Source organism: Micromys minutus, assembly GCF_963924665.1.
Source record: "Micromys minutus genome assembly, contig: SCAFFOLD_739, whole genome shotgun sequence".
Classification (NCBI taxonomy): Eukaryota; Metazoa; Chordata; class Mammalia; order Rodentia; family Muridae; genus Micromys; species Micromys minutus.
In genome coordinates, this window is record NW_027667600.1 from 20,001 (window position 1) to 29,145 (window position 9,145).

A 9,145-nucleotide genomic window follows, 5' to 3' on the forward strand; every position below is an offset into this window, starting at 1 on the left:
GCGGGGCCGGGACGCCCTCCAAACCGCAGCTCCTCTCCCACCTGCCGCGCGGGGCCCTCCCCCCGAACCGCGGCGACCGCCCGGTGCCGTGGCATGCCCGGCCGCCCCCCTCGCGGGGGGTCCGGCAGCACGGCCCGCGGGTCGGCCAGCCGAGGAGCGAGAGAGAGGACCGACGAGACAGGCGGGGAGGGGGAACGACACGGCAGAACGAGGGCCAGCGACGGCAGGGACGGCCGCAGCAGCCTAACCCCCGGGAGGCACCTCCCCGGAAAGCCAGAGACCGGCTCTCGGGCGGCGAACGGCAGCACACGAGGTCATCCGGCGGGAATCCCACTGCACACTCCCCTGTGCAGTCCCACCACACCCCGCGGCGCCGAGCCGACACGAAAAGCGACGGACCCCCAGGAGCCCGAGAAGACGCCAACGCGAGAGAAGACAGATGCAGGCACCGACGCCCAGCGTCGAAGGCCCCCGCGCGGCAGCGGGTCCCCACGTCCGACGACGCGCCGGGCGCAGCCAAACGCCGTTCTCCCGAAAAAGGCCGCCCCGAGAGCGAGGCCAAACCCACCAGGCACGAAACCCTCCGGAGCCCCCCGCAGAGGGGAGGAGGGACTCTCGAGATCCCACCGGCCGTGGGAACGCTGCCGAGGAAGGGGGAGCGAGGCGACAACCGCACAGCCCGAGAACACACGGCACGCAGGCGCGCACGGCAACGCCGGCGTCGCGGGAGCGGCCAAGGCGTGGACGCCAGCCGGACGTGCGCACGCGACAGAGGGGCACGGGGGACAGACGGGGAGACGGGTGGGACCGGGAGCCCACCGCCGCCTTCCCGCTCCCCATCCCGCGCCGACGCCCGGGGAGGCAGAGTGCGCCACACAGGCGGGCGTCATGCGCGGCCTCTCTCCCAGCCGCCACCGAGACCAGAACCCCCAGCACAGTTCCGAACACCGGCAGGGACGACAAGGCTCTTGCCCCGCGTGATCCTCCCCGAACTCGGAGCGGGGAGGCGCGGGCCGCGGTTGACGAGAGAAAAACGCTGCGCGCACAGAGCGGTCGGAGTCGGGCACTCGGGGGCCCCGTGCGGGAGAGGACCCCCTCGAGATCACCGCTCCACCTTTTTTTCCGAAGATAGCTAGAGAAGGCGACTTTCTCACTGAGGGTGGGACGGACCCAACCCGACGAGCCCCAGCGACCGAGAGCTGCGTGCGGCACAGTGCCGGGAACGAGAAGACCCCAACGCATGATAACACACGCGCGGGGGGGGGTCTGCGGTACCTTTAAGGTCTGTCTCCCAGGGTATTTTGAGCATCCGCGGACAGAGGAGAGACCCACGACGGGCTCCCCCCCGAGAGCCAGGCCCAAAAAAGGCATACATTAGCCTTTGAAAATTCAGCTTAAAGGGGCCAGCCGCGATCGCTCAGCACCACCCTAACGCGCAGGCCTACAACGACAGGCGAAGGCCACAACTAGAGCGCGGGGTGGGCGCTCACCCGAGTCCCTTCTCAGACAAGGGACGTCAACAGAACCTCTGTTCACCGCCCGTCCGCTCCTCGACCCCCCTTTTTCTCCGGACTTCTCCACACGAGACCGGCACAGATCGACACGGGAAAAACGAGACACGCAGCGAGGCGGAGCACAGAAGGCACGCACGGGTACGGGAAACGCCACCGCCGACTCAGAAGCGGGCACCTTGGGGGTCAAAAGCCTGGAACGCTCCAGGAGCACCGAACGAGGTCAGCCAGAGCTGGACGCGAGCGCACGCCAAACGGGAAAGGGCACGCACCGCAACGGATCGACCACCCCTACCCCGACGCGGAGAAGAGGGACGAGCGAGACAAGGAGCGGAACCGCGGCAGCACGACAGAGCGCGCCTGACGCGTCCGCAGGGACACCACGAACCACAACGGGAGGTGCGCGGGGGTCGACGCACGGGCCGGATAGCCGCACCCCTGGCCTTCCACACGCCATCGGTAGGGATGGGGTGGAGAGACGAGGGGCCCGCTGGCAGAACGAGAAGAGCGGGCGCCATTCGCAATACAAATGACCATTCGCCATGAATGTCCGTCCCTCGCCTGGCGCGGCTTAGGCCCCGGCCCGAAGAGAACGCAGGAGCACCACATCGATCCAACGGGAGCGACACAGGACAGCGGGAACGAGTCAGACAGTACTCGGGAAAGACGGGTTAACGGGAGCGAGCAGAGCGAGAGCAAGCACAGCAGGAACAAAAAGCACCGGACAAACGGCCACAAAAAAAAAAAAAAAAAAAAAAAAAAAAAAAAAAAAAGCACGGAGGACCAAAAATAAAGTGCACTCGGGAGGCACGTGGCAGAATGACCCGGACAGGTTAGGGGAGAGATTCGGGAACTCTCATTTAAAATAAAAAAAAAAAAAAAATAAAAAAAAAAAAAAAAAAAAAAAAGCACAGACCAAAAAAGAAAAAAAGCGCACTCGGGAGGCATGTGGCAGAACGACCCGGACACAGCGAGCACACAACTACGGGAGATTCCGGAACGCTCCAAAAAAAAAAAAAAAAAGCCAGTTAACGGAAGACACCGGGAAAACGGCAAAAAATAGGCGCTCCTCCAGCCGGCAACAGGTGACAACGACCGCAGAGAAATCGGGATACTCCTGACACGCAAAAATATCAGCAGTGCCCGGTTGTCACAAGCTACACCCCGGGACACACAAGCAACCAAGCTCGGGAACGCAGGAAGCCTGCTGGGGGAAAAAATAGCTTCAGGCACCGCAGCGACCCATGGGCAGACATAAAAAGGCTGGACAAGCAAACAGCCTTTCGGGGATCGCTTATAATGTCCTTTGAGTGTCACAGTCACAGGACAGCGTGTCAGTATATATCTCCAGGTACAATGCGAACTGAGAGGAAAGATCAAAACCACAAAAGTGTCGGGGAGGAAACATACAGGCACCAACAAAGATCTGGAAGTCATGCTAGGGGAAGTGTCACAGAAACGTCCCCATAAGAAAGAGAACCGGTCCTCAAAGGAACAACTGGTCGACCTTAGAACCGTGAGAGTACTCACAGACCGAGAGGCCCGGGATAGAAAGCCGGGCCAGGGCATCCTCTCGGCCTCAGATATCCAGGGCCCCGCTGGCAGGGACCGAGAGGGCTCTTGGAGGAAAAAAAAAAAAAAAAAAGCTACGAAGCTCCAGCGAGCCGGGCCACGGGGGCTTGGAAGCCCGGGCCAGGGCATCCTCTCGGCCTCAGATATCCAGGGCCCCGCTGGCAGGGACCGAGAGGGCTCTTGGAGGAAAAAAAAAAAAAAAAAAAGCTACGAAGCTCCAGCGAGCCGGGCCACGGGGGCTTGGAAGCCCGGGCCAGGGCATCCTCTCGGCCTCAGATATCCAGGGCCCCGCTGGCAGGGACCGAGAGGGCTCTTGGAGAAAAAAAGCTCCGAGGCTCCAGCGAGCCGGGCCACCGGGGCTTGGAAGCCCGGGCCAGGGCATCCTCTCGGCCTCAGATATCCAGGGCCCCGCTGGCAGGGACCGAGAGGGTTCTTGCAGGAAAAAAAGCTCCGAGGCTCCAGCGAGCCGGGCCACCGGGGCTTGGAAGCCCGGGCCAGGGCATCCTCTCGGCCTCAGATATCCAGGGCCCCGCTGGCCGGGACCGAGAGGACTCAAAAAAAAAAAAAAAAAAAAAAAAAAAGAAAGAAAAAAAATAAAGCTCCGAGGCTCCAGCGAGCTGGGCCACCGGGGCTTGGAAGCCCGGGCCAGGGCATGCTCTCGGCCTCAGATATCCATGGCCCCGCTGGCAGGGACCGAGAGGGCTCTTGAAGGAAAAAAGAAAAAAAAAAAAAAAAAAAAAAAAAAACTCCCCGGCTGGCCTTCTGGTCTACCTGATCAAACCGCCACCCAGCCCCCTAGTTGTTTCAATAGGGAGTAGTGAAACTACAGCTCCCTGCAGATCTCCAGGTACAACCTCTTAGATACAGCCTGTCCTCAAACACGACACCATGTCTAGGACGAACTCGCCTGCCTGCCGGGACTCCTCTCACCCTGGCCGGCTTACCCCAGGCACTTCCTCGCCATTAGCCATCAACCGGGGACCAGGGACATTGCAGAAACTTGTCACCACTAGGTGTCGCCCGACAACGGTCTCGATCATGCAAGCAAACCGATACAAATCGTTCACCCGCCTCCACACTCACAGTCACTCGCTCGGTCTCTCTGGAGGGTCCTCCTTAGCTCACGTGGACACGCACCCACGCACAGCGGAGCAGAGTACCCACCACTTCCAACGAATGGCACATACGGTCCCGGTTGTCCGGCCGGAACATCGTGAACGCGGGCTGGACCCGGGCGGGCAAAAGCGAAAGTAAGACGGAGCGGTGAAAACACGAAATCAATCTCTAAGTCAAAGTACCTGGCTAAACAAATCTGTCGGTTAACGGGGCAAGGAACAGGCATAAACAGACGAAGGGGGGGCACAATTCCGGGGAGGGCCGCTTGGGTTTCTTTTTCTCGCTGTCAGCAACCGCGGGCCGGCGGGTCGGCTGGCCAGCCGGCGGGCCGACTGCCTGCCACCCTCCCCCACCCAACTCCTTTTCCAAGACTAAATACAGAGCTAGAGTAAATTCAAAGAGTGATGAAATTATTTAAATTCCTGGTTTCTTTCTTTCTTTTTCTTTCAATCTTTCTTTCTCTCTTTCTTTCTGTTTGGTTTTTGTCTTGCTTCTCCCCTGAAATACATTTTCATACTGATTTGTTTTCACTTTGATCAGAAAATAATTTTTTTTTCTTGTTCCTGCATCTGTGCATGCGTCTGTATCTGTATCTGAAAGGGTGGAGGGGAAAACGGATCGAGGAATCAATAACTCAGCAGGATTGGGTTTCCTTGGTAGGTGGATAAAAACAGAACATATGCCCAGTCACATTGGGAAGATTGCAAAAGAGAATCAAGCTTCCCTCGCTCTCGTTTCTCGTCCTCCCTGCCACGCTTCATAATAAAAGATAAAGGTTAAAGAGATGGAACAAGAGAAGGAGGAGGAGGAGGAGGAGGAGCAGGAGGAGGAGGAGGAGGAGGATAGCAACTTTAATAATATTAAAACAATGTTCATAGACTCCCTCATTCACAGCAGCACTCAGGAAGAAATCCCGAGAGCCTCAGTGAGTCCCTGTGTCTGGGTCCCTGACTAATCCATAGGGCTTTCTGGATAGCAGATAAAAATAAAGTCAGATTAAAAAGTGAAGTAAGAATCGAATAAACAGACGGGACACATCGAAAGCTCGGAGCTTCGTATAAAAGCTGAAACGGGCCGACTTCGGAAGGGAGCGTGGAAGCATATCTTCAGCTCCTGCCTTCCACAGTTGCTGAGTTTAGGCAGTACAGAGTTCAAGGAGCCAGGCGGGTAAAACCCTAGTGTCTGAAAGCATGCTATGGATCGGCTTTCAGGATCGGGGCAGATAAAAATAGACAGCGGTGGGGTGGAGGTGGGGGGGAGACTGATCAAAGAATCGATAACTTCACAGGGTGAGGTTGGACATGAGTGGAAAAGGGGTTTCCTTTTGAAAATGGAATCTTTTCTTTCTTTTTTTTTTTTTTTAAATAAATATGTAGTTAAATATACCCACATTGGGAAGGTTGCTAAAGAGAATGCAGTTAAGAGGATGGATCCCAGAGCTCCGGACACTCTAGATCACACACAGGTCTCCCATCCCCCATACCATAAGCCAGGCACACAGCACCGCCTTCCCTTGTTTGTTTGTTTTATCCCAAGTTAATAATTATACTTGTTTGTTTTTTTTTTTTTTTCTTTTTACATCCTTTTTCCCCCCTATTCACTTGTTTAGTTGGGACAGGGGGTCTCTCTAGATAGCCCTGGAAATCACTATCTAGATCTCTCTTCCAGTTTACAGCATTCCACTTGCCTGCCTCTGTCTCCTTCCTGAGTGATGGAATTAAAAGCATGTATGACCACACCCAGTTTCATTGTTTCTTTCACCCCAGGAAGGGTTTTGGATTTTCCTTAGTTTTCCTTTGGCCTCCATTTTTAACTTCTCTCTCTGAGAGACTTTAGTGTACGCTTGGTTCAAACTCAAGTCGTGAGATTGCGTGTCTGTGTGTGTGTGGGGGGGGGTTGTGGTCATGTCCCTGGAAGGTTTTACCCCTGCATATCTGTTTCTATTCCTTGTTTTTGTTTGGGTTTGGTTTTTTTTTTTTTTTTGTTTTGTTTTTTTTTTTTTTCCCAGGAAGTGTGGCCTAGGGCCGACACAAGCCCAGACACTAGAAATAAATAAGGAAAGATCTCTGGGGCTGGAGAGATGGCTCAGTGATTAAGAGCAATGAATGCTCTTCCAGGGGTCCTGAGTTCAATTCCCAGCAACCACATGGTGGCTCACAACCATGTGTAATGAGATCTGATGGCCTCTTCTGCTGTGTCTGAAGACAGCTACAGTGTGCTCATACATAATAAATAAATAAATAAATAAATAAATAAATATCGCTGAAACACAAATCTGGGGTGACCCCTAAGCTAGGCATGGAGACACACACACAAACACAAACGCTAAAGAATCAGATCACGGCCCCCAATTCAGGTTCCGGAGATGAATTGTGACATCGGGTGAAGATCCTACACGGTCTTTATATCTAAAGTCCACAAAAATCTGTACCAAGTTACTACACCCATCTGGATTCAGGGATAGCTGAATCTCTTAGGAACACGTCTTTGTCGTCCACTTATTCTGCTTCCACTAGTTGGGGTATTGGACTGTGTCAGGGGACCTCCTTCGTTTGTCTAACATTAATGTCTCAACTCTCCGAAGAAGGATATCAGTGGCCCACATATACAGACGTTTCTTTCTGCCAAGTAGGACCTCAGTTTTCAGGGAGCTTACACTTTTAGTCACACACACCGCACTCAAAACAGAAGTCTGGTTCCAAATGATCCCCATGAGTACATTTATTGTTTTACTTTCTTATCCTAAGAAAGATACACAATCAGAGGGGAAATTAAATCAGTCAAAAACTGTTTAACAAAATCCAACTGGCTGGCAGGCAGGCAGGCAGGCAGGCCTATTTATTTGCTTGGTTGGTTTGTTGGCTGATTTGTGTGTGTGTGTGTGTGAGTGTGTGTGTGTGTGTGTGTGTGTGTGTGTGTGTGTGTTTTCAGGACTGTGTGGTAGCTTAGTACGTACACAAGCCCAAGCACAAGAAATAAAGAAGACCTCTGAAACACAACTCTGGGGTAGGCCCTAGCTAAGCCATAGAGATACACACACACACACACACACACACACACACAAAGATAAACCCTGTCATAAGATCAACATGCCTTCATGATCAATTTCTATAGGAAATAATACTAGAGGGAAGAGACATCTCTAAAACAAAAGCCAGGACTTTTTCTGCTTTGTTTTCTTGTACCTTTGTATAGCCCTGCGAGCCTTGGAACTTGCTCTGTGGACATGGCTAGCTGTGAACTCACTGAGGTTCGTTCTCCCTGCCTCTGCCACCCACACAGCCAGAAAAAAGCTAGAATCTTTTTTTCTCTCCCTTCCTTCCTTCCTTCCTTCCTTTCTTCCTTTTCAAAATCTATGTGTGCTCTATCTAATGCCTGTATACCTGCCTGCCAGAAGAGGGCACCAGAACCTAGGAGGACACACCATGTGGCTTTCTGAGAATCCAGGGTTCTGATTTTTTTTTTCTTTTAACATGAATTCTAACACAGAGGGTCGGTATCTGCCCCCGGCTCTTCTAGTGCTGCTTAGCACTGTAAATCATAAAGGCTGTGCATCTTTTATCCTAAAACAAAATAATCAAGGTGGGGTAAGAAGCCCGGTTTGGGATTAAACATTTCTACAGCATAACTGTGTGCTGTTTGTCCTTCATGTGACTGGGGGCAGGGGTGGGGAGGCTCCTAAGAAATAAATCTGAAACAGTACGGTGGATCATTTTGACCGTGTGGGTGGGGGGTGTAGATGACTAGAGTTTGTCTGTTTGACAAACTAGAGTTTGTTTCTCTGAATGTAGAACTCACTGTCCTGGAGTTCAGACTCTCTGTCTGTCTGTCTGTCTGTCTCTCTGTCTGTCTGTCTGTCTGTCTGTCTGTCTCTCTCTCTCTCTCTCTCTCTCTCTCTCTCTCTCTCTCTCTGCCTCTTAGAGACCAGAAATTAATGGAATTCACTCTTATGCCCAACTTCCTCTTCTCTCTTGAACCCATGCATGACCGTTTGTTTCACCTTCCTGTTTCTGTCACTCGGTTTCAAATCGACCTCACCAAGATGGAAGCTGACATGTGGATGTCAGCCATCTTACTGCTGGCTGACTGACCTCACCAAGATGGAGGAGGCTGACCACGTGACCTGCCATTCCAGGTCGCTTTTGTTTCTCCACTCCCCAGCCTCTAGGGGACCCTCTTTGCATGTGCAGAATATAGAGGAGGCAACAAACAGCTGCCAGAAGTCGCATAACGTCCACAGCCACATGATTTCTTCCCGCTTTCGTCCACTACTTTTAAATGCCAGAAAAATAGATCATTTTTATTTTTTGCTGTTATTTTTAATTAAAACACATAATAAAAGATAAACATAATCAGCCATCTTGAAACTCCTTTCCCGTAACTTGGTCCGTAGACTAAGCTCGCTACAAATTAACAGTGAACCACCTCCCTCTGCCACCACCACTACTGCCTGGCGGAATCATAAAAAAAAAGACAAGAATCGTAGCTAGTCATAGTGGTGTATAACTTTTATTCTGGCAGGCTCTTACAGGTTTGAGGCCAACCTGGTCTACAGAGTGTATCCAAGACAACCAGGAGGTCTGCTATGTCTGCCTCTGCCACCCCTCAAAGCTGCAGACAGATGGGAGGGGGTTCTGGATGAGCATGGGAGGGAGAGAGGTAAGGAAAAAAGAAAGGAGGGACGAAAGGAGAGAGAGAGAGAGAGAGAGAGACAGAGAGACAGACAGACAGAGACACAGACAGAAAGAGATAGAGAGACCTATAAACTTTGTAAACTGAGAAAAACTTAAAGCAATTGAAAGACTGTAGGACTGTTGTCCACAGAACTTTTGATTTTTTTTTTCCACGCACCATCTAAGGGTGGTTTAAATTCCTGGTTTCTTTCTTTCTTTCTTTCTTTCTTTCTTTCTTTCTTTCTTTTTTCTTTCTTTCTTTCTTTGGTCTGT

General features: G+C 52.3%; 1 long non-coding RNA gene across 1 annotated transcript in view; it reads right to left on the reverse strand.

Annotated features, from left to right (window-relative positions):
- The window catches only part of LOC308416164, a 17,076-nt gene extending 12,432 nt beyond the window's left edge, over nt 1-4,644 (reverse strand). Inside the window, exon 1 of the long non-coding RNA XR_013974917.1 lies at nt 4,248-4,644. This is a non-coding gene — a long non-coding RNA (uncharacterized lncRNA). The remainder of the gene's footprint in view (nt 1-4,247) is intronic.
- Between the last annotated feature and the right edge of the window lie 4,501 nt (nt 4,645-9,145).